This window comes from Bactrocera latifrons, unplaced genomic scaffold, assembly GCF_001853355.1.
Source record: "Bactrocera latifrons isolate USDA-ARS-PBARC rearing strain unplaced genomic scaffold, ASM185335v1 scaffold_321, whole genome shotgun sequence".
Classification (NCBI taxonomy): domain Eukaryota; kingdom Metazoa; phylum Arthropoda; class Insecta; order Diptera; family Tephritidae; genus Bactrocera; species Bactrocera latifrons.
Genome location: NW_017536864.1, coordinates 42,316 through 70,105, shown reverse-complemented (window position 1 = coordinate 70,105; position 27,790 = coordinate 42,316). Strand labels below are relative to the sequence as shown.

The 27,790-nt window shown below is 34.7% G+C and overlaps 1 protein-coding gene across 1 annotated transcript in view; it reads right to left on the bottom strand.

Annotated features, from left to right (window-relative positions):
* LOC108971093 overlaps window positions 1–19,767 on the bottom strand; it is a 37,602-nt gene extending 17,835 nt beyond the window's left edge. The window contains exon 1 of the mRNA XM_018936922.1: window positions 19,710–19,767. The gene's annotated coding sequence lies outside the window, so the exon portion shown is untranslated. The remainder of the gene's footprint in view (window positions 1–19,709) is intronic.
* Between the last annotated feature and the right edge of the window lie 8,023 nt (window positions 19,768–27,790).

The window sequence follows — 27,790 nt, the reverse complement described above, 5'->3', positions numbered from 1 at the left end:
GAACATGGGGAGAGATTTCACCAAGACATATTGAGTATGGAGAAAAGGTATCAAGGCAAATGGACTCCTAGCATGCTGGCAGACTATTGCTGGATATGTTTACGTGATAATCCTGACTACCAATACAGCAGAAGTTCAAAAAAGTACAAGAAAATATAAATTGAGGGATAAAAATTTGTAATATTCAATGTATTTCACATAAAGTGATCAATTACAGATTAAAATTTGTTACGAAGCCACGAAGAGGTCGCTAATATCGGTGGCCGTTCTTTTTGGCATCAACGAATGGCAGCCCAAGACACATGAACTATATGAGTACTCCCAGGATGCGATGACATACATGTGGGATTATGGATCGCGGTCAATCAGCAAGCGATCGTCACGATGTGACAGCACGACTTTTCAAATAACAGCTGCGATGTTTGATGGACTTTTTCGTGAAGCAACATATATGGTGCTGTTAGACGTTGGATGTATTCTGTTGAAAAAAAAAGATGCATGGACCTTGCGGACACCATAATTCCACTTCGAGTTGTATGTCTGACAATATATGCATGAAACACTATCTAATTGCTTTTCTTTCGGAAACACAAACTTAAAATGATGGATATCAACTTTATCGGCGTCGCTCATCAAACGACAATGGCAGAACATTTAGCATTCGATTTAGAAGAGTGAATATCGAAATTGACAACACAGGGATCGTACTATATTCACCATTATTGCCTAATTCACATTCAAAACTCATAACAATGTTGAGTACTTGCAGTTTGGTGTAATCAATCAAATACGTTTGTGATTACGTCATGAACGTTTTTCGACTGTTGTGCGTCTCGCAGTTAATTCGGAGGATGGCCAAAGAGTGTATTTCAACCTTTAGAATACATTATAGCCAGTGGAAACACCGCCAGCAACAAAATTAATATTTACAGGTTTTTTTTTCCACTTTCGTCAGTGAACCGTTTTCGAGAACATTGCTCTATTCGGAAATGTCTCAGTATGATCTAATACATGGAATGCATCGTCAAGGAAATGGTTATGCAGAAAGCAAGGCCAACTACCAACTAACTTCTACCTTCGGTTGTTATTGATTAAAGTACGGAGTTCAGCTTCATTTGAGTCATTGCGTACTGTGAATGGTACGGTGAGTGCAAGTTTTGGAGAAATAAGCCAGCAATTACAATTGCTGAAACATGTTAATAACTGCAATGCAAATGTAGTTTGCACACTTTTTGCGATAATCATTCAGCCTTCAAATCCGCGTCAATTATGGGGTGCGAACAAAAAGGACTTGCCGAAGACATTTTACATCATCTTCGCTAAGAATTGAAAATGGGTCAATTCAGCTTGATACTTCCGGTGGTTTTATATCAATTCCATCCGCCCTTTATCAATTCACGAAAGATGAGCTCATCACGAATGTTCGGACATTGGCCAATCGTAGGTACGATTCCTTAAGGGCATGCGTAATGTCAGCTGCCAACAATGCCGATGTTGTTGACTTAAACTGGAAGATTCAATGACATTGACAATGACAACGACACCGTGACATATCCAGTGGAATTTCTAAATTCTTTTGAGATTCTTGGAATGCCACCGCATCATTTGCGTCTCAAAGTTGGATCTGTCCGAAACTGTGTAATGGAACCCAACTGATTGTGACGCACCTTTCGAATACAAGGGAGCAGAATGCTTGATTCTACGAACTCCTTTGAGTTCCAACGATTTGTCATTTAAGTTCAAATGTATTCCGTTTTCAGTGAAAATTGAAATTGAGATGACAATCAACAGGACATAAGGATAGTCGCATAGTGTATAGCATAAATTTGGAAATGCTATGTTTTTCACGCGGCCGGATATACGTGACGTGCTCACGAAATGGAAAACCATCTTTTCTGTACACCGGAATAGAAACCAAAAAATGTTATTTAACAAGCTGTGTTACATTAAAAAAAAAAAACAAAAAAAAATTTAATGATAAACTTAACTTTCTTTTCATTTCAAAACACACAATTTAACGCAGGACAACGGCTGCGGGGTCAGCTAGTACATACATAAAAATCATGACGATGACGATATGAGGTGACATTATGTCATGACACAATGTGTTTTGATGATGCAATTCAGTCTAGACCGTGGTTCAAATGGAATTATATGACCACATATACTCAATATATCAAATTTTGACTCTTTGAATTAGCTTATATCACATTACATATACCTCATTTGAGTTAACTAGGTTGACTTTTTAATCATTTACGAACTTGTTACGAGTAAAATTGTCGAATATCTTATTACAATCTGTTTAAATATATATTTTCCATTTCCCTTGCTTTTCTGACAGCATTCATTATGTCAGAACATACGAAAGAGGAAAGAGAAGAGTACTCGTACATACCAATATCCATAACTGTGAGGAACGAAAAAGGCAAGGGTACTCAGACTTGCTTGCCTGTAGTTGCAAGACTTTGTAGAATTCACTTTCACGGCTTTCGCGACATTTTTAGCATTTTTTTAAGTGAGAATACTTAAGCCATTGCCGTCGACCGAGAAGATGATATTATTCTAGTAACGATGACTGTAGTTCCAGTTTATAAAACAACCCTTATAAAAAATATTATTAAACGTTTTCAATTTGATAAACATATTCGAAAGAAGTTGTAATCGTTCATATGGGTTTATCTTAATACAGTCCTCTAGAAAAAACGTTAAGTTGGGCTGCTCCGAAGCAAATATACCCTTCACAGCAGCATTTGTTTTAGTAACTATGTGTTCAGATTGTATGGAAGCTATCCGATCTGAACAATTTTTTCGGAGATTATATTATTACCTTAAGAATTAATCCTTGTAAAATCTCGTGAAGATACCACGTCAAATGTAAAAGTTTTCCTGACAAGCCCTTGATTCCGATCGTTCGGTGTATATGGCAGCTATATGCTATAGTAAACCGATATGAACAATTTCTTCGTATATTACATTATTATCTTTGAAAATAACCCGTGCTCACTTTTGTGAAGATACATTGTCAAAGTGAAAGTTTTCCATATAATGCAGCTATATGTTATAGTGGTCCGATATCGTCAGTTTCTACAAATGAGCAGCTTCTTGAAGAGAAAATAACGTTTGCAAAATTTCAAAACGTACATATATATAATATACACCCAGACGGACAGACAGACGACGACATGGCTAAATCGACTCAGCTCAACATACTGACCATTTTAATAAATATACTTGGGTCTCCGAGGGTCTTCCTTCTGCGTGTTAGAAACTTCTTGGCAAACTCAATATACCCTGTTCAGAGTATGAATATCACAGCGCATAATTTAAATTCACACTCCTTCTCAGAACAAGAAGGCTTGCCTTCAGTAGTGGGGTAGACGGATGGCCATTTTGGTATGTAGTCCTCCCACTGGATTATTTAGTTTGAACCTATCGGTATATACACATATCCTTGCGTCCTTGCCCATATCTCCATTCCCCAACTCTTCTCTGGAAGAGAAATGGATGTTGGGGACCGATTTTAAATTAAATTTTATAGGATTTCGAAAATCCGTGGTTTAGTTTAAACGGCATCAAACAACGACTCTTCTTATTGGCGTCTGATAGGGAAGATTGCTCTCAGTCTAAGAGCTGACTTCTTCTTCGTATGTCATTAGCGGTGCCTAGATTAATATAGCTATGTAACATAAAAACGTTAAGGCTTATTATTTGCATATTAATTTGAAGAACACGTAATAGTTTTTACTTATCTGCGTTTTTTTGAAAGTCCCTCAGAAACTCTATCTCAGTATATAGTTAGAGAGTTTAGTCTGAAGCCAAGTGGTCTACAGCATTGTTTGTTTAATTGTTGGCTTTTGTGACGAAAACGAAAAGCGAAACCAGGAGCCTTAACTTCATGTGAAGTTGTCGCAAGCAAAATATTGCAGATACTCCTACATTCCTGAATTAAGAGCTATTCACTCATATACACGTTGTTAGTGTGATCGCGGACACTTTTCGCACTGAAATTGGTAGTAAATGTCGCATGTATAATTTTTCTCCTCACATTTCACATTTATTCTGCTCATTCCCTGTCATAAATATCGACGGTAAAATTGTTAATTTCTACTCCTTTACGATTATGTCAAAAAACTTTCGCCATCGTTACGAGCAGCCCAAACACACATTCAAGCACATAAATGAGAATGCAATTGTACTTGGATGATTGCCACATAAAATATCTTTATGAGTTCATGAAGTCAACACAAGAATATTTGGGATCAAATGCAATTGGATTAAAAGTGTCAATTTACGAGGTGAAGTTTTAGTGACACTTTTCCGGTATTTGTATTGCATTTTAATGACACGTAATTTGTGGCATGAAAGAAAAAAGTTATATGACTCTTCATGAGAAAATAAAAGCAAATTTGCAAAATGCAAACGAAAACAATAAGTGATTAAGGTGTAATAACATAGGATATATTTAACATAATGAAATTATGAATTTATTTTTAAACTTGAGAGATACCATACCATTCTTACACGCATATAAGTTAATCCCAATGGAATAATCAGCATAAATGAAATATAGTTGTAATCAATGCAAATGATAATATATGTGTGCAAGAAAGAAAGAGCTGGTGACTCTTTTCTATTTCTATATTATCATAGTTATAAGTACTTGTAATAACTGCCAATGGCTTTTCTATCAGCAAAACTTAGTCAAACAAGTTGAAATGGTGTTACAACCTATAGAGACATGAGTAGTGACTTTTTCGTGCCAACTTTGGAGTATATTATTTTTTGGTGGGGTTATGTAAAGTTACTTGTCTACATAGATAAGCCTGAGGCTATTGAGACCTTTGAAGAAATTAAGAAAATTGTCTCCTAGTTTGAATTTATTAAAGTCAGCCGAGGCGGTCGCTTGCTCGAAATTATTCTTAAAATGCCAAACCCTTATCCTTACAATACAGATAAGTTTTATATCTATTACGATTAGTTTTAGGTGTTACAAACAGCCGTTAGGTCAAAAAATATTAAAAATATTATATAATGTTATAATATTAAAAATTTATAACAGTTAGTCTCTTCGGTTATGTTTGACAGATTCTATGAGAAAATATGAGTATTAAGTTAGACATATCCGCTGTTATGTGAATACATTTAGGAAATTATGTTGTGAAACAGAGAAATCAGTATCACAAGGATCTAAAAGTGATAAAAAAAAGTATTTAGGTTGATAAGCAGATTATTGCCGGTCTTTAAGAAAAGATTATCAATTAAAAAATTATTATCTCTTGTAAGGATCAAAGCCGCGTAAAACTCTTTTCGAATTGAAATAGTATATCTGACAGGTTTGATGATATTTTCGGTAAAATCTTCGCAGTAGGAACTGGAATCCACACATTCGGTGTCTTGTTGCTTGAATAGTATTAGTCTGACTTGAACAAATTATAGTGGTACTTATTAGGTGTTACACGCCAAGGGCAGTATTTGTGTCAAGTTTTAACCCGATACACTGAATGGTTCTTGATTCGTACACCAGAAAGTGGAAGAAAGTGTCTACGCCACTAAAAACGAAGAGGAAGTATATGTACATCAATTCATACTATGCACGCATGTACTCGGAATTAAACCAAATTGCAATGAATGCGCTTATACGGTTTAACAGAACTACCCACCTCAGAATCACACATGGTGATTTCATATAATAACTCATTTGATTTTTACGGGTTGTTGGTTTTTGCAGTAATTGCATTCATTGAAACCTCATTTTGCGTCAAAGTGGACGACACTGTGGGCTGTGGGTTGTTAGTGTAATAAAACGAAGTATTTTTGAGCGCAAAAATTGCAAATTTACTCGCATGATTTAGTATGATGAAATGGTATTTGTGCAGATGGAAAATGAAATTCTCTGAAATTTAATTACACAAAATCGTGAAACTACTTTGCTTTAATTGGAAAATTCATTTGCATAATTTCTAAAACAAGGAACGAATATATTTAAACCACCAATTGCTTGAATTGACTAATAAATACAATACTAATATCAGGAAATCCAAATTGAAATACTAACACTTACTCACTCCTAAGTGACAACATGAAATAATGTAAATTAACAAAAATATGCCTTTTAATTTAGATATTGTGCCAGGAAAGAGTATATCCGGGTGTTTCCTTGAAAAGGTCTGACGTGCAAGAAAGATTCAACGAACAAAATGCTTTTTAAAAAAGTCGAAATAGAAATTTAAAGTTACAAAATTTTATAAGAAGCTAAATTTCGTGAAAATGTTCGAAATATGTTCAATAATGCTTTTGTCGACTTTTTACTGAAAATATAAGGAAATTTGTGAGATTTGCTACTGAAATTCGTGAGTCCTATATATACCTAATATAAAAATTTTCATACTTCCGGTTGACTTTTTACCAAATAAATCGTTAAATATTTGAATTATTTTAATGAAACGAAGAGAGTATTTAATTAAACAAAAAACCCAAACATCCGATTCTTTGATTGACGATTCCATTTCACAACTGGAACCTGTAAGTGGGTCTGCGCCCTATAATATACATACAAAAGTTAATAAGATATCAAAATAATTGTGATCCATTGACTGATCATTACATTATTTCTTATGGTATTATACATACCTATATTATATTTACAAAGAATTTCCATGTTTTCTATAACTTTGTACTTTGCCAACTATATGACCTGAGTTAATCTTTAAGCTAATATTAGCTATTTTAATTTATTAAAAATATTAATATTCATCTTTTTCGCTGCTCCTTCATACAAGTGAAGTTATTTCATACTGGTATAGAATAGATAGCGTAAACTGGTATTAGCTGATGCAACATATTTCACATTGATACTTCTTTTATGATAAAGTGAGGAATTTGTAAAGTTAAATTTTTCCTATAATTTGATAAGTGTCAATCTGTTCACATGCATTTATTTATGTTTTCATTAATAGAAAATATGATTTTGTGAAATTATTACAGTTAAATTTTTACATGGACTCCTAAAACCCGTTCAAGTTATCTTGACTGTGAAATTTAAGGTCTCTGAAATATATATATTAGGGTGTTTTGTTTTGAATTATAACGAGATAAATACAAAAAAGACGAATTTCATGGAAAAATCAGCTTTAGAGCCCGGTACTACCTCGCCGGTGTGAGTTACGACTTTGTTGAACTGGGCACTTTTGTAGACTGAACAGTTCTGAGAAATATGTGTCTAAAGTCAAAGCGATGCCATAAAATACCTCTTGTCTGTAGAAATTTAAAGACAAAAACTCATTATTGTTGTGTATTTGCTATGGAAAATTTTTACAGGCCTTGGTCTAGTTCTTAATGTTAATATTAAGGGCTAAAATTTTCCGGGAAATTTTTTTAGGGAATTTCCAAGGAAATTCCGTGACGGGACTGAAAAAAAAGTTAATTGTTCAGAAAAAAATACCCTAATATATGTACATACAAACAGAGAAATTAACACCGTTTTGCTAATTAGAATACCTGCATAAGTTTCATGAAAATATCACAAATGTATTCCTTGCAGGAACAGGCGGATGGATGAACAGATGGAAGGACAGCCAGATATTCAAACTTCACATTGGCCCTTTATATATATTGGGATAGGTTTTAGGTGTTGCAAACGACAGTTAGGGGAACAAGACTATTATAATCTGTCGAAACATATCGTGAGATTTAAAAAACCACAAAATAGTATATCAGTATATTAAGTAGGATAGAAAAATCAAATCATTTCTTTTCCTATTATATTTGCATGACTTTCCATTAAACTTTGGTATCCTGCGCAGCAGAAGTCCAAAAATGAAAGAATATGAAACCATTAAACTCCACTCTGTTTAAGCATTTATTCTTATATTATTTGCAATAATGAGCAACGCAAGAGTTTTTGACACGCTTCAGCTAAATGCCATTCCACTTTGTTTGCGCAATTTGTGCAAGACAATTAATTTATCCAAGCTAAGTCAACTAACCAGTTCTCGCACCTCGTCGAAAGTAAATTGTAAAGTTGAAAGTTCGCCTTCAGCAAGAAATCAACATTAATTATTCGGCCAAGTCTTGAATGGGCAAAAATCATTTTTTAATTGAAGGTCCTGTACTCTTATAATAGGGATAACGAAAACTATATTAAAATCACTGCGGCCTAAAATCGAATATAGTAATTTGAATGCATATGGCTATCTCTAGACCAATTCTTACATATGGAGCATTGGTTTGGTGGCTAGCGTTAAGAAGCGATTATAATATCAGAAAATTAAATGGAATACAGAGGGCGTCATGCCCAGAAGTTGCAGGCAATTAAGTCACCAATATATATTATAATATATTTTCTTATAAGAAAGAACAACATGTTCTGCTATAGGAAACAAGAAGATAGGAAGCTGGAACATGAAAAATTTTGGACACGGAAATCACTTGAGCTAACTGCATTTAGAAAACAACCTTAAATTCGTTATTTTTTCCATTGAAATTTATTTGTATTAACATACCAATTAAATCCGAATAAATCATGGCTAAATGAGTAGTACGCATTAACACACACACACGCGCCAGCACCAAACACGATGACACCATCCAGCATTCCAATTAGAATAAAAGGGAAAGAGAAAAGATCTCGCACACCTATTATCGATACGACGTCGATCGATAGCAACATTTAAAGATCTTACCAATAATGTATCAGAATAGCACAATTAGTGCTACTTGAACCCTAAGGGCGACACTCATACTTACCTACCTTTCTACTATCCCTAAATGAGAACTGTTTGACCTAAACTAAACCGAAGGGGCTAAATTTAATATATGTATTAGTAGTTAATGAGTTGATGTGGAAAATGTCAATAGCTCTATATCCGACGAAATTTTCTTCACTGTGAGCATTCATTTGAGATTTGAGAACAGGACCAGATCTGGAAAATATGGTGGATGCGGAAGCAATTCGAACCAATTCATGGATTTTGGCCATTGCCTTCACTAATGATTAAAACATGATTAATCCATAACTACATACCATTGACAAGAATTCGGATTTATTACGCTTGAACATCTGTAACTACTAGTCTGACTCGTCGTTGCTTTTGTTCAAAAAGTGAGCTTGAGCGGCAGCCACTTTGCACAGAACTCTCTCATACTCAAAATATATGCAAATGATATGATGTATACATTCAGTTAATATCTGTAGAGCACCTGTTATCTCGAACTTCTCTTTACCCAAAATTATTTTTCGAACTTTTTTGATGTTTTCGTCGGGAACTTTTTTTGGTCGTATGCTCCACCTCTTAACTTGATGGTTGATTTTCCTAAAGCAGTATCCGCCAACTCATCGCACCATACTGTTACAAGGTATTATAGTTTTGTTCACCTAACGCTTGTTGCTTATGAGTGGAATATATATCTATTGTCATGCTCACAAAGCGCCATCAAGCTTAAATTATAAAGGGTAATAATCTTTATATATAATACTGTGTCCAGTTCGAAACTACTTAGAAGATAGAATAGTAAAAACAATTCATAAATAAGGAATATAGTGAAAGCTCTATTAAATGAACACCCTATAAAGGACATCTCCATTAACCATGCACATTGTTGATGTTTATTAAATAAAAGCTATTAAGCGGACAACTGTATTAACCGAACATTACCAGCCTAGTCAGACAATTACAGAACAACCTTAAATTCGTTATTATTTCCATTGAAATTTATTTGTATTTACATACCAATTAAATCTGCATATGCATAGTTTATTATACGAATAATAGTATAAAATATATACCACAGCAACGCGTGGCCGGATTCCCTAGTTAAATATAAAATTAAGACACAAAGTATCGTGTAGAAAGGAGTATCTGCGAGCTGAAAATTTTTGAAATATTTTGGGCAGGAAATACTTAACCTATTCCAAAGATATTTGCTAAATGGAAATCTTTTTCAATCGTTTATATAAATTAATAGCCAATGATGTTATACGAGTAGAAATGAAGCTTGCGTAAAAAGTGTATTAAGTTTCCATACTTCCCCACGACCACATATATCTAATATAACAAGTAAGGAAGGGCTAAGTTCGGGTGTCACCGAACATTTTATACTCTCGCATGACAAAGTGATAATCGAGATTTCAGGCGTGGTTGTGAACCAATTTCGCCCATATTTGGTACATGTCATCAGGGTGTTAAGAAAATATTATATACCGAATTTCATTGAAATCAGTGAGTACTTCCTGAGATGTGATTTTTGGTCCATAAGTGGGCGACGCCACGCCCATTTTCAATTAAAAGAAAAAAGCCAGGATGCAGCTTCCTTCTGCCATTTCCGACGTAAAATTTAGTGTTTCTGACGTTTTTTGTTAGTAGGTTAACGCACTTTTAGTGATTTTCACATAACCTTTGTATGGGAGGTGGGCGTGGTTATTGTCCGACTTCTTCCATTTTTGAACTGTATATGGAAATGCCTAAAAGAAACGACTCTATACAGTTTGGTTGACATAGCTATAGTAGTTTTCGAGATATGTACAAAAAAGTTAGTAGAGGCAGGGGCCACGCCCACTTTTCCAAAAAAATTGCGTCCAAATATGCCCCTCCCTAGTGCGATCCTTTGTGCCAAATTTCATTTTAATATCTTTATTTACGGCTTAGTTATGACTTTTTATAAGTTTTCGGTTTCCGCCATTTTGTCGGCGTGGCAGCGGGCCGATTTTGCCCATCTGCGAACTTAACCTTCTTATGGAGCCAAGAAATACGTGTACCAAGTTTCATCATCATATCTCAATTTTTACCCAAGTTAAAGCTTGCACGGACGGACGGACAGACAGACATCCGGATTTCAACTCTACTCGTCACCCTGATCACTTTGGTATATATAACCCTATATCTGACTCTTTTAGTTTTAGGACTTACAAACAACCGTTATGTGAACAAAACTATAATACTCTCTTTAGCAACTTTGTTGCGAGAGTATAAAAATGCATGTATTTCGATCCTCAGGTTGACGTTTAACACCATAAAGTATTTCCCTGGCTTTGATTCTTGTAAGTTGCAGGAGTATGAAATGTTTGGTTGAACCGAACTTACCTCTTCCTTACGTTTTTTAATAAGAAATCATTGCAAACGTTTATTCTAATTACCTTTTCTTTAATCTTAATCAGATAAGAAGCACAGTCTTCTATGTACCTACACATTAAGTATATTTAAATGAATATTGCAAGACGTAAGACAAATAAGTAGTTTCACACTTTTCCCACCAAACGAATTCGTGCCGCTCAAGTTACTCATAAAATGCCTCTCATTATTATACATTAACCTGGGACGTAATGAGAAGGAAAAGTCTTGGTCATTTCATTTATTTGGACTTAACATGTGGTGGAAATCAATAATGTCAATATGTGAGACTTTGCGGCTAGATTCAGCTAGAAAAATTCGTGAGCGTCAACCAGTTACGAAATAGACTTGTCCGAATTCATATCTTTTACGCATGGCGTTAAACCAAATACATTTTTTACTAGCCTAATTCGTTCACCAAATGGCTAACGGTGCACAAATAATATTATATATTGCTAAATGATTGTCAATTTCTTATGCCGCTTGACTTGCACCTCCTTTTGAATAAAACAGTTCTATGGTTGTGGTTGCAGGACAACGCCCTCTTAGATAGATACGACAGTTACGTTCGCTAGCTTAAATTATATGCGGAACAATAGTCAGATATGGCCTTTTATAAAACCAAAACCCACAGAGTACCAGAGACATCTAGAACTCAACTCGTCTCGTCATCACGAAAAAAATTATTTATGAAAGAGGATATGTACATATTTCACTCGTTTCATTCCTATTCGCTCAAAAAGACACATATGTTTTTCATATTTTCTTACGATGGGCCGAAAATCGGATATATGTAGTTACAAAAGTAAATGATCAATATTATCACTGTCAAAGGCGGCATTAAGCCAACGACAACATTAATATTTGAGTTCCTGAAAATGCTTTTTCGTCATCATATCACAAAGCACGTTATAAAGAAATTTGCTCAAGGAATACTTTAACTTTTATAGGAAATGTAAATTTGTAAATACGGATACCTCCTTTGATGTGAATGTATATTACTCCACCACAATTAATAATACCCAAAATACCACACGTTTGTTGCTTGGCACGAAATTCATTTCCTTTTAGTCGTAGAGAGTGTAAAATATACTGCTGACAGAATTGACCAAGTTTTGACAACTTAATACGATGAATATTTCATAGTATTCAATTTACACTCGCCTACGTGCTGTAATGCCACACGTACTACATGCGAACGGTTGAATTGTAAGAATGTGAATGAGTACTTCCACTTATTTTAGAATTTAAAAGCTAGAATTTGAAAAATTATGTGAAAGATGTTATGAAGGTAGAGTAATATTATTGSGATAAATGGAGAAGCAAACCAGGTTCGTAAATGGGGTACAAACTGGTGCATTACTACAATTGGTAGTCATAAGGGGTTAAAGTATATAAAGAAGTCTGCAACTAAAAGTTAAGAATAATTTAAATTAGTTAGCATGCACTTAAAATTTAATAAAAAGGTAAAAAAAATATGTAAACATTGAATAAAATAAAATAAATTCAGCAATTTAAAACGGAATACCGAAATAAAWAAATGGGAATCGATTTTCTTAAACAACAATTTCAATTGCAMCTAACCGAAGGTTTCAGGTGCTAGAAAAACTTTATATTAGAAAAGTTCGCAAATCTTTGTATTAAGTATTTTTGAAGTTTTGAAAGTTCTTGAAGAACACTTCCATTAAATTTAACCAAACTACCCCAAGAGCAAGAGGAGTGGGACAGGTTTATAACCTCTCGAAGTCACGCAAAGCAGAAATAATTAAAGCAAAAAGAAATTCGTGGACATCTTTTTGAAATCGTATCGATAACACCGCGAATTGGATTATTGCGTCAGATAGTAAAATACATTGGGTGAATGGCAATTTCAAGCCAATTACTGTTTCCCACCATGCGTATTTCAAAGGATAATCCACAGAAGCCACTCTTTGGAAGTAAAGAATACATATATCCAATTGCCTTCTTAGACATATGCGCTTTTAATAACATCCAGACAGGGGCCGTCCTAGGCGCGATTGAAAACCTGCGCATTTCTGAATTTCTCAGAAAATTAATTGACGATTACGGCCCAGATATGATTCCCTCGTGCTTTCTTAAGAAATGTGCCAAATATATATACHAACCCCTAACAAAACTATTTAATTCATCTCTTATGAAAGGCTTATTTCCATCCATATGGAAAAAGTCATTTATARTTSCTTTGCATAAGAGTGGATTTAGGTCATCTATTGAAAACTATAGGGGAATAGCAAAGTTGTMTGYAATACCTAAACTTTTTGAAGCAATTATAACAGACGACATAACCTTCCGAATCTCTCCACTAATTTCTTGTTTTCAGCACGGTTTTCGTAAAGAGAAATCCGCAATAACTATTTTGCTTGAATTTGTATCACATGTATCAACGGGATTTAGGGAGAATAAGAATACTGATGTTATATACACAGATTTTAGTAAAGCTTTTGATAAAGTAAACCACCCAATTCTTTTGAACAAACTTGATCTTCTTGGTTTTCAACCAATATTTCTAAAATGGGTTGCTTTAGTAATACAATTCAACAAATCATATTTAACGATATTCTTTCCGCCATAATTAATGTTCCTTCAGATGTTCCTCAAGGTAGCCATCTTGGTCCAATTCTGTTCTTGTTATTTATTAATGACATATCATCTGTTGTTAAGTTTTCAAACGTTTTATTATATGCTGACSATGTAAAACTTTTTAAATCATTCACCTCAAATAGTGAAAGATGTCAGTTGCAAATAGACTTAAATAACCTAGTTTCTTGGTTTGATAGAAATGACTTGCCATTGAATCTTAAAAAATGTAAAWCGATGTGCTTTTCACGTAGATCTGTAGACCCTACTTCATACGTAATACAAAACTTACAGTTGGAGCAAGTATGCAGTTTTGTTGACTTGGGAGTAACTATGGACCCCAAACTCAATTTTAATCTTCACACATCTTCCATGGTTTTTAAAGCAAAAGGTGCTCTAAGTTTCGTTAAACGTTGGTCTAAAGAATTTAGAGATCCGCTTACCACGAAAATTCTTTTTACATCTTTGGTGAGGCCTATATTAGAGTATGCTTCCGTGGTATGGAACCCTTGTTATCTAGTTCATTCTGAGAAAATAGAGTCCGTTCGAAAACAATTTTTACTTCTTGCCTTAAATCATTTGCATTGGGATTCCAGTTTAAATCTTAACCCTTACACTAACCGTTTAAAACTTATAAATCTCCCTACACTCGCTAGTCGTAGGGAAATGCTTGGTATAATATTTCTTGTAAAACTCATCAATGGGTCAGTCTGTAGCCCATCTCTCTTGTCTGATATTCATTTTAACATTCCCGCTCGCTCAAGCAGGCAGTTTAAACCTTTGCTTTTAAAATTTTCTAGAACAAATTTCGAGTTGAACGAACCATTCCGCCGTATATGTCACGATTTCAATTCTCATTCCAGCACATTTGATCTAACAGATTCTCTCTTTACCATTAAAAAAAATATTTTATCTACTCTTAACAAGTAACATTTAAAAATTATAAACTTTAATCTAATTCTTAATTTTGGCTGTTGAAATTTTTGTTTCTGTAGCTGAGCAGCTTAAGATCGCAACGCTTGAAACTCTCTTGCCTTTTATGACTCGGCTAATTCCGCTCGTTCGCGGATTGCGCCCCGCGCGTCGGTTGGGCGGGAGAAGGATAATCGTTGGGTATTATTATATGCCACGAGCAGGTCAATTTCAACGCTGGGGACTTCAATGATATGCAGATCTGTCCATCCGCTTATATCCGCTTCTCTGGATCTTAACAACGAATCAGCTATTGGTAGATGAGGTAGAGAAGGGGGTACAAGTTGTGGCGTACAGTAATGATGTGGCAGTTTCGGTTAGAGGTAAATTGCGATTACCCTCGCTTAACAGTATTAAATGACCTACACCGTTGGGCCGTATCGTGCGGCCCAACTTAACTGCTAGCAAGACAAAGCTGGTATTGTTTACTACTCAACGCAGTACTTCAGTCATGCTGATATTGTCAAATGGTAACAGGCTAGCAATCGGAAATAAGGCAAGCTACCTACTTTGTTGGCTCTACACAGTAGTTGTTATACCGATTATGATTTAAGGTATGTGGTATATTGTAGCCAATAATGGAACAGAAATACAAAGATCATCAGTGAAGCACTTAGAACAACGCCAAGTTAGGCACTAAACGTCATTTTAAAATTGCTGTCAGCAGACTTTTCTGTAAGCTACTGGCATTGAAGTCAGTTCGTAGACTGAGAAAATCCTCCCAAGAAATTGTCTGCAATGTGGGCATTCTATGATACTTAGTAAGTTCCCGTTTCTATCCACTACCACAGATTTTCGAACTCCTATGAAGAGTGGAAAAGGGGGTTAGATAGACGGCGTTGAAATGACTGATATCATCTCGGTTTTCGTTAATGTTATTGGAAAATTGAATAATAATCTTTTAGTGGATCTAACATCATATTAAACGATAAACCTGAAATGGAAAATGGAACCTATGGTTCCAGACCATAGTAATATCCTTGATAACTTTGAATCAGATAAACTAGCCAGAACAGGCATAGCCCTAAAATTAGGCTCCTAAAAAGAGGTTATTTACATGCCTCTGGCCATCTGTAGATATTTAATCGACAACCATGTTATACACAACATTTAGCGGTTGAGCCTGGTTTGCGCTACAAGCAGGCAAATGTAGCATGAAAGGAACAGGGGCCGCATATGCCGATTATGAAAATTCTAAAGGAATGATATAAGAAATCTAGTAGGGATACGGATGTACCATTGTTTAAATTAGAAAACATGCCAGCGGAGGAGGTGCGTCATACAATGACTGTTGTAGAAGCTGACAGAACGTAGAAGAAAAGGAAACAGAAGAAAAGGAAACAGTAAAACATCTTCTATGCGAATACAAGGCTCTGTATAGAGAAATAATCGCAAATAGAGAATATATAATTACGTATACTGATAAGCTTAATCAGACACGGAGTGGTTCAGAGGAGAGACAATGGGTGATGTACCACAATGAGACCCCTAAAGGCCTAGGTGCGTTGTCTGACAGAAATTCTTCGTACCTACCTGATGTCAATAACATCGATAAAGTACCAGAAACAGTTACTGAAAACCGTCGTGCTGCCATCAAAGAAATAGCCAGTCTCAACATCTCAACATCTCTCATCAACATCGACATATTTTCGCAGAATTTTTGAAGTTAAAAAAAAAAACCTGCTGTTTCGATTGAAATTGTTAGGATATGTTTGTATATGTTTCAAAAATACATAAAAATATTATTTGAAAAATAATTAATATTTCTTGAGTTAAACGAGATTTTCGACGGCGCTCAAAAATAGGTTCCGTTATTTTTGTTGTAGCGGCAGAATTCTGCCGAGTTGACATTCATTGACAGTCCTTGACCGGATAAATAATCCGGGTCCGTGCCGGTTACGTAGACCCGACAGTTGTTGGAATGAAAAAAAAAAAACGGTTCTCTGCTGTTGTGGTGATTCTGACCATCACCGTGATTGAAACCTGAAAATTAAATTTTCCAAAACTTTTAAAAGTGACGGTTCCTAAAAGAAATTGAGTTTTACTCAAAGTTTTGGTTGTTTTTAGCCTGCCAAAATTCAATTTTTGGTGATAATTATATACAGAATAAGCAGAAAAAAATTACGCGATGATAGGGTCATTTGTCTTCGAAAAATGTTGTTTAGAGAAAATTGGATCGTTGGCATGCTCAGTAACCTAAATATGTATTTTAAAGACACTAGTAAAGATTTGTATTACAAAATATGAAGATTTGTTTCTTTTTTGTTTGTTATTTTGGACTAAATTTGATGAAATGGTTTATAATGTAACAATAGTGATAAGGTTAAATACCCAGAAGCTAATAGTAGGAAATGTTTAGAAAAGGGAATTACTTCAAACAATTATATTAGAGATCAAAGAAATCAAGTTCAAAGATATTTGTGGTTTTAATAATTTTAAACTTCTTTTATTCAACTCATCCCAAAACGTATAATTTAATATTCATGAAAGCTCATTTGAATTATTCAATTTGCACTTTTTTTCACTTGCCAGCAACACTAGTTATTTATTATTTATATTTGCTTTAACGAATTTATAAATATTAATTTATTGAGTGCATTTTAATGTTTATGTAAGCAATCTTTATTAGTTTACCTTATTTAATTAAAAGCTTTTTCCGATATTCATTATGGATAATATTGCACTGAATGCACATATGAGTAAAGCATGTAGGAAAATTTTGAGTTTAATGCAATAGTTAAAATTAGCTAACTAAATATACAATGAATTTATACACATGCAGAAAGAATTTGTAATTTAGATATTTTCAGTTATAAATTTTTCAATACTTTTCATTTTGTTAAAGTGTCTACTAACATAATTATCTTTGAACTTCATATGTGAAAGTTGAGACTACATAATAACGAAATTATAAGGTCCATTAACTACACATGAGTACATTCAAGACGAGTGATAGAATCATTGATCAATTATGTTTAATTAAAATGAAAAAAATTACTTCCCACTTTCAACTTCTTCTTTAAGGAGCACATAGATGGGAATTTAATTATAAGTTAATTTCACTTAAATTTGCTTTTGCTCACTGTAATAAAATAATGAAGTTAATTAGAGCACTTATACGCTTACTTGATTTCAATTTCTTACTTATTTTCGGAAATGCTGAACTAGTTAAGACGTCATTTTGTCCAACGCAAGCTCGCAAAATGAAACAATACACGCAAAATAATATAATGGCATACACATATAGAACAACAAAAGAGTTATTGGCATAAATAATCCTGCGCAAAATTTAATGAACTATTTTGTTTCGAATTTTCTGCGGTTTAGTCTCGCTGTTTTCATACTCTTGCAACATGTTGCTACAGACTATCATAGTTTTGTCCACCTTATGGTATAATGTATCATCTAAAACGAATCGAGGGCATTGTCGCACCAACAAAATGGCCATACACGGCCACAGTCGGTATGTGTATTGCGATTTACTCGTGAATGGGCTTGTGCGCATACAAATCCATGTTGGCGAAACTGTTTGATTTTTTACTCGTATCGCCATCTAGGAAAGATCGCAGGCGAACAATTTTCCGCTTGCTTGTCGCACATATTCACTGTTTAAAGAATCAACGCCAAATGATGGCCCGTATTTGCGAAACGATTTCATACAGATCGAATACACACGTGTGCCCTGTATGGTACTTTAAGCGGAAACCTATAAAATGATATGAAATCTAAGGGTTATTTCGGCTTTTTTTTAATATGTCATGATCTGTAATATTTTTCTTTGTATGTAGCAATATTTACGATTGTATCATGGAAATATATACGCAAGAACAACGTTTACAAATTACTAAATTTTATTACCCAAATAAATGTTCGCAAGTAATGAAATTATTGCTACCGTTTAGGCCAGTGTTGCTGAATATCGTAATTTGTTGATGCGTTCTCAAGACTTGGGATTATCTCAAACCACAACCTGGATTTTGGGAAAGGGGTTGCGGTTGCAAATTGAAACGATAACGGTTTTTACGAAAATCATCTTCTCCGATGAGGCTCACTTTTATCTGAGTGAGTATTTAAAATGTATTTAAAGTCAATTAATACCGAGTAAAATATTTTTAAAAACTTTCGAATATTTTAAACGGCGTCTCCAAGTTTTTATTAAAGCCGAATAATTAAAGAAATGGTGAAATTTTGGTTTATTATAAGATTTAGATATTCCAATTAAAAAATTGTAATGAAATTTTCCTTTAACACAAACTTTATATTTATTTTAATTGGCAATGTAATTCTTTGTTAGTTAATTTTGCTACTATCTAAAAAACTTATTCTTATCAATACAGTTAGATAGGCCACTGGAGATAATCATTACTGGTTTGCTTTTAAGCCACAAAAATGCAATTTTTCGACCAGCAAGTTGCATTCAATAAAATGTTCTCCCCATCAATCATCTGACTGCCACATACATACTATTGCAGTGAAGCAGTCTAACAAAGCAAATAAAGCCAAGCAATAAGTCATTAATGGACATGAAACGGCGTATCCTATTTGAAAAGCCACGAAGAGTTACGAGTTGCATTGCTTAGTTATCAATCTACTGGGGACGGAAAACTGCAATGATTGATCGTTATACTAAGTAAGGGTCAAACCACGAAAAATTTCCAATTCTGAAAATTAGCAGTTCATTAGTAAGGGGACCGACCAGACGCATATCCTGTTGTATAAACTTGGTTTGGAAGATCTGTAGATTTAACCATTTAAAGGGCGGAGACACTCCTATTTAAAATAAATGTTTTGTTCACAAGTGTCTGTGGGGGCAYAGCCTAGTTATGACATTTTATAGGTTTTTGATTAATGGCGTTTTGTGGACGTGGCAGTTGTTCAATTACGCCCATCCACATTACCAACTCTCCTTGTTTGCCAATTTTTGCTTAAGTTAACATTAACAGTCCCCGGATTACAATTCGCCCCGTAGGTAAACAATACTATTATATTCTATGGCAAATAGTATTAAAATATGCATTATGTGGTACCTACCGGTTGGACGATTTTGGGAATATATTACCGATTTTATCCATACTTGATAGCATACCATACGAAATCTCTCCTATTTATTTAAAATAATATATTATTTGATGGAACAATATTATGGTAAGTAAAATAGTTTTTTATTTGATTACTTTTTATTCAGAAATTTCATTAATGAGAAATTATAGCCGTGTTAACAAGAGCGCGCCAGTCGTCTATTATTTTCGCCAGGTCCTTCTCCACTTGATCCTTCCAACGCAGTGGAGGTCTTCCTCTTCCTCTATATCCCCGGCGGGTACTGCGTGGAATGCTTTCAGAGCCGTTGTCTTTTAATTCGCTGAACTATGTCAATGTCGTCTTATATCTCATACAACTCATCGTTCCATAGAATGCAATATTCGATGAGGCCAACGCGCAAATAATCAAAAAAATAATCATGGTTATTTGACATTATGAAGTGGTACAAAATTTACATATTTTTATTTAAATCAAATATAGACTTTCAACTAATTAGTATTTATACATTTAATTCTTATTTACTTAAAGTTAGTTCATGGTGAAGCTGAAGTGCATCAACATATTTCCGCAGAATATTATTTGTTCTTTTCTGTTTACAATTATTTGTACTATGTCTTCTTGTGAGAGCCACCAACTGTGCAATGGATTTTTGGGGTTGTATCGACCCAATTTTATCTAGTAACTACTATCATATCACATACTAAAGAAATAGTCCCTGGGTTTTATTTAGGTACCTTAAATACAATCACCAATCACTTTGCTGACTTAGCTGGATGTTCCAAAATTCTGATATTGGTTATATAGGGGCTAGGTCAAGTTTTCACCCTATTTTACTTGTTTTAGCCACAAAAAACACTGTTATATATAAAACACACTTCTTGACGTGAAACGTCTTTAAAATCACGCCGGAACATACGGGTGCCAGGTTTAAAAAGTGGATCGTAACAAAAAGGTCTATACCATCGTACTTCAATAATTAAAAAACTATTAATCTTAGAAACAAAATGTGGTGTGAATATTTCGCTTATATAGTCAGCTCGCTGTTATGACATTGAGTTCGTATCCGGGGCGGCGGGGGAGGCATACTGCGTTAAGTGTGTTAAACCGGCGCTCTCGCTTGTTTCTATTCAGTGTAACTCGTGACTCCGACTTTACCATGGATAATATGATACGAGACTCTTTGATTCGCATATTTTATAACATTTGCCAATAATGCCACTGCTGAAAATGTTAGATTGGGTATTTAATAAATTATACAAAACACTAAATTAAACAATTTGAAAATGCACATATATAAATGTTAAAATGCAAAATCATTAATTAATTTACATAAACATTTATTTTGCCAAAACATGTTCGCACAGTTCAATGAAATTTCATTTCACACTAATTTCGTCAGGTAATTATAGCGGTTTACTTCTGGCATCCCGCCATTTCTGAAATCAACTGTCGGAAATTCCCTGATCTCCATTGCTGTCAAATAATCAGGGAACGCGTTTGAGAGAAAAAGAGAGCCAATGAAAGTCTCGTATCATATTATCCATGACTTTATAGCGCGGTAATTCTTTCGTGTGTTTGTCAAGTTTATCTAAACCGATTGATTTGTACAAAAATAAGTATAATTTGGACAGTATTTATATTTAAAATAAGTATTTGATTCATATTTTTTAAAAACTGATTCTTAGACATACATATACATAGTTCTATGTTTTGGTAACAAACTTTAGGAAAGTAAATAAAATGCAATAAATTTAACTTTTATAAATGTTGTAAGTTATTACAAAGTTATTTCCGAAACTGCACTCTGTGCAGGGATGTGAATAATATTGTTGCATAGTATATGAAAGCGTAGTTGATAAACTTGTCATGACTATATTTATTTCGTACCATAGAGAAGAGATAATACCGAATTTGATAATTTTTATATAAATTAAAATACACAAGTAAGGAAGGCTAAGATCGGGTGCAACCGAACTTTTTATACGCTTTTAACTTACAAGAGTCAAATACTTCGAAATACTTTATGGTGAAAAATGTCAACCTGGGAATGGAAATCCAAGCAATTTAATATATACATATACTATGTATAACTCCTTTACTGACAGACACATAAGGTTTATTAGTTAGTACATACATATATAGCAGTTGAGGTATTACCGAGAAGATTTTATCTATTTTTCTCAATACCACATACTAGGAATATGTCACACACAAAAATACTAATCATATAGAGCAGAGTCAGCCGGATGGTCGAAAATCGTGATATTAGTTGTATGGGGGTTAAGTCAAATTTTCGAAATAAGTTTACCTATTTTGAGCGCAAAGATACAATGTTATGAGTAAAATACGCTGTCTCATTCTCATTGAGATAAATCACATACTGTTCGATATATGGGGTACAAAGTCACCCTGAAGTTCAAATTTGTATATCAAGTATATGGGAGCTAAAAGGAGAATTTATCCGATTCAACCCATTTTTGACACACAAACAAACTATTAAAAGAGAAGGATTATTCCTTAATTTCAGTTATATATATCACACATTGACCGAAATTTTCGATCAAAAGTCCAATATAGGTACCGGGATCCTAATATTCGGTACGTAGGGGCGTGAACTGTTTTTGTTGGATTTGGACAATTTTTGGACATTTGGTGGCACAAGACATTAATAGTACATAGTTTTAACCTGTTATATTAACTGCTTCTTGATTTATCTACTAGGAACTGAACGAATCAAAGAGATACTAAAATTAGTATTATTATATTCATAGGCATACGAGTATAAAAAGAATATCACATACTAAATTTTGCCAAAATCTGTAAGTCCCGAATGGGATTTTATCAAAAAGTGGGCGGTGCCACACCTATCGTCCAATTTTTACCTCGGCCCCTATAAAGCTATGGAATATTATAATATCCCGGCGACAAGTATTTACGTTTATGGCGCATTTAGTTATTAATTTTTCGCGCTTTTATTAGTTTTGAACAGTAATGTTACATGGGCAGTGAACGGGGTTTTCAGCCGGTTTCATCTATTTGCACAATATCGATAGAAGTTCTTAGAATATTTGTGGTGGGCGGATTTCTCTATTAAAGTTTTAGTGGTTAGGAGATATGTACATTAAACATATTAGCGGACTTTTTCAAAATTTGAAATTTGACTTTTCAAATTTGCCCACAGGTATTCCTAGCTACTACGATCTCCTGTGCGAAATAAGATATATCACATCTAAATTAAGTGCTTAGTTATGGAAATTTAAATTTTTTTCGGTTAATGGCGATTTGTGGGCGTGATGATGCTTCGATTACGCTCATCTATTTTTTTACTTAGAAGCCAGCATACCAATTTTTATCAACATACTTTTATGGGCGGACGGACAGCCACCTCGATTTCAACTTTTCTTGTCACCCTGATCATTTACGCATACATTTATATGTAACTCTAAATCTATCTCGATTAGTTATAGGTGATACGTACAACCGTTAGGAGAAACCTTGACAAAACCTTGGCCTTTTAACTGCATGTAGTTGGAAAACAATAAATAAATTTGGGTTAACCTTTTCAACTATTAACTCATAATATAATAGTAACACATGTAATTATTTTCACTTTTAGTTTCAAAGATTATGACAAATATTTCGGTCAGTGTATGAGTGAGTGTATGCATATACCATACATAAAATTGCTTGGATTTCGATCTTCCGTTTGATGTTTTGGGCCTTACTGTGCCCAAAAAATAAGGTGACATTATATTTATTTTGAAAATTCTTTATTTATTCTTCCAAACGGTGGTTGCGGAACGATATGGGTTGAGTTTTTGGCGAAATGATCATTTAATGCAAATTCTTTGCTCAACAAATTTCGACATCAATTCGCAAAAATCGAAAAACTCACTTTTAACAGCTCACAAAACGACATGTATCTCAAACACTAATAAATATTTTGACATGTGAAATTTGACATAAATGTGACTGGCAGTACTACCAACCTAAAAATAATAATTATCCAAATCCTTCGACGCGCGCAGTTTAAATTCAAATGTCTCCCTATTTTTTGGCCACAGTATATGCAAATCTAATAAGTAAGGAAAAGTTAAGGTACCATCGAACATTTCTTACTCTTCGGTTAGTTATTTGGCTCCTAAGGAAATTTTTTACCCGATTTTATTTATTCTAAACACAAATTAACACGATTACGATAACTCTGAGATTGGGCGATATATGCAGTACATGTAAAGTCACGCGGAAGTTCAAAAATATGTATATCAGGTATATGGGGGCTAAGGGAAGTACTAATCCGATGCAACACATTTCAACCACAGACACAACTATCAGAAAGGATTTCAAATATAAATCTGACACAGTGAACAATATTTAAGCAAAATCTAAATATTCGTGCATAGTTTATCCCGTTATATTACTTGATTTACGATTTGTACACTCAAAAGGGAAGAATCAGATGGAATTTAAAATTATGTTATATAGAAAGTAGGCGTGATGGTAACACGGGTCCCTAGATATTTGTTTTCATCTAAAACTAGGAGGCGCCGCACCCATCATCCAAGTATGACCCTGGCTCAGGGGTAAAATTTAATGTCTCTGGCGTATTTAGTTATTGATTTATCGCGCTTTAGTTTTTTAAATTATCGTTACACGGGAAGTGAGCGGGTTATAACATTTGCCTTTGCTACTGTGATCCCCTGTGCCAAATTACAGTTTTGTATCTTAATTTAGAGCTTGGTTATGACGCTTTATAGGTTTCCGGTTAATAGCAGTGGTCCGATTACGGCCGTCTACGAACTCGAATTTTTATGTGTACTAAGAAACCCACATACCAAGTTTCATCGAGATATCTCAATTTTTACCCAAGTTACCGCTTGCACGGACGGCCGGATGGACAGACAGACAGGATTTCAACTTTTCTCGTCATCCTAAACATTTATATAAATAGGCCATGGATATAGGCGTTTAGTTTTAGGTAATATAATACATACATCTGTTAGGTGAACAAAACTATAATATTCTATAGCAACTAGTTGCAAGAATATAAAAAGATATTGATATCATCGGCCTCAACACCCGCGCCGTTAGTTCTGCTCTCTCCACAAGGACTGGACAAGGAAACAACACAAATGGGTCTGGCACTGAACGAGGGCAAGACGAAATATCTMMTSTCATCAAACAAACAGTCGTCGCACTCGCGACTTGGCACTCACGTCACTGTTGACAGTCATAGCTTTGAAGTTGTAGATAATTTCGTCTATCTTGGAACCAGCGTAAACACCACCAACAATGTCAGCCTAGAAATCCAACGCATCATAACTCTTGCCAACAGGTGCTACTTCATACTGAGAAGGAAATTCCTCTCTCGACAAATAAAAACCAATCTCTATAACTCACTCATGATTCCCGTCCTCCTTTATGGTGCAGAGGCTTGGACGATGTCAACAACTGATGGGTCGACATTGCGAGTTTTCGAGAGAAAAGTTCTGCGAAAGATTTATGTTCTTTTGCGCGTTGGCCACGGCGAATATCGCATTCGATGGAACGATGAGCTGTACGAGATATACGATGATATTGACATTTCAGCAAATTAAAAGACAGCGACTACGCTGGCTAGGTCATGTTGTCCGGATGGACGAAAACACTCCAGCTCTGAAAGTATTCGACGCAGTACCCGCCCTGTCTCTTATACACATCTAGATGTGTATAAGAGACAGGAAGGACCTGGCTTCACTTAGAATATCTACGACTGGCGCGCGGTTGTTAACTCGGCTATAATCGCGTAAGCGGTGGCTAAGCCAATCAAAAAGAAGAAGGAATACAATTATTAAGTACATTGAGGTGAATGACTTGAAATCTTTGACCTTATTTTAGGGAATTAACAGGGAAAAAGAAATATCAAATAGGTGCGTTCGAAAGTAAACAGTACTTAAAAAAAAACACCCAGAACAAATGGTTTTTTCGGCAAAATTAATTTATTTTATTTCAAATAGTCTACCTCAACCTCAATACATTTTTTTGCTCGGTCCAAAAGCATCTCGAACGGGTGTTTTAGCTCGTTGGCCGGTATAGCCGCATTATGCCGGTGAAAGCCTTTTGAATGGCCTTTACGTCTGCATTTCCTTTCATGAAATGCATTTTTCCGAAAAGGAAGAAGTCACACGGTGCCATATCAGGTGAATAAGGGGAGTGGTTAATGATTAAAATGTGATTTGTGGTCGAATAAGCGGTAGCAAGCGTCGATCGAATGTTGGATTCTGAGCAATTTTTGGTCGACAGTCAATTTGTGGGGAACAACCGGCGCACACACCTTTCGTGAGCCCAAATGTTCTGTCAAAATACAATTCCATGAATTTCAAAGATGATTTCGGCCGATCTGTGATGAATTTACGCACAGTTTCATCGCCATAAACTTGTTTCATCAATTGAAACGTTTCGGTAAAAGTTTTACCAATTTTAAAACAGAATTTAATATTGGCTCTTTGCTCCAAACTCATTTTCGCACCGATAACACAAACATACTGACACTTAAAACACAATAACCTCATTTTCAATCATCGGATAAGATATCAGATTCTAACGCACCAGTCGATATATAGAAGGCGCCACCAGGAGGCACTAGATTCAAAAAGTCTTGTTTACTTTGGAACGCTCCTTGTATGTATGCATAAGCACATTTGAGCGAAAAATGTAGTGACTTTCGATCGGTGACCCAATAATTGGTATTTTTATACCTCAAACTAATCGAGATAGTTATAGATGTATACATAATCCTATATCTATCTCGATTAGAAACGATCAGGATGGCGAGAAGAGTTGAAATCTCTGGGACTGCCATACAAGCTGTAAATTGAGTAAAAATTTAGATATCTCGATGAAACTTGGATTGAACATTCCTTAGCTAAAACGGCAATCACTAATATAAGTTATTATTTACTAATTTAAAGATTCAAATAACTTTTTACTTAAAATGGTGAACAATTAGAAAGAAAGGACTAAATTACACTCTATAACTACGAGTTGTCAGAATATATAAACTATTTAATTTTTGAAAACCTCAGTTATAGTTTCTTGGAGTCTTGAAATTAGGAAGATCTTGAGAAGGAAGGGCCAAATTTGGTAAATTTTATACTCTTGCGATTTGCAAAGGACAAAGCCGCGGAATTAGGGTGAAAGGATTAGGATCATGTTTGCTATCTTATTAACTCTCTTAGTCTCACTACAGTATTTTGCCTCATATCCGCGATATTAGTACTAAAATCAATATGCTTGACTCAAATGAGTTCTGTGTGATATAAAGTGGTATTGGGTATATAAAATGGGAAGAACAACCAGTGAAATGGTAATGGTCACTTTAATGGTTTAGACCTTACCTTTTTTCGGTCTCATTCATATTCAGCGCTAAACCACATTAGGCTTATGAACATTGAAATATACAGGGTTTGCCCGGGAAGTAATAGAATACGAATCACTTCTACTAAACACTATTTACCTACGGTAGAACTATATAAATGAACTTTTAAATAAAAGACCAAGTTAAAAAAAAATAATAATTTATTTTTACAGAAATAATCTTCAATTCCCACAATTTTTAAAAAAATATCTTTTTTACTTATTAATTGGTATGTCTTGCAAATCACTTAGTACCAGAATTTTTGACATTGCTTGATACGACTCAGTTGACGCTTGTTGGGGTCAGTGCCCGCTTCACTTACCGGGTAGGGGGGACCCCTCCAGGGCGGGGGGAAACCGAATATACCCGCGGTAAGGCATGCCTGTCGGAAGAGGCGACTATAAGCCATATGCACTATGTCAGGCTTTAGAGACCATGTTTTGATGTCAACATGGTCTAAGTCAGATAAGTGCTATAATATTCAGCTGGAGGTCAAATTCTAAGCTTTATATTTATATCTCAAAATATAAGGCATTTGTCACAGCTACAAATGCAACCAGTCATTGAGTTTATACGGGAACTCAACTGGAAGTAGCAAATAGTTACAAAGTCAGACCAAAGACTATAACCTGGTACCACGGGGAGCAGTAAGCCCTTGGAGGTAACTCCAATCTGC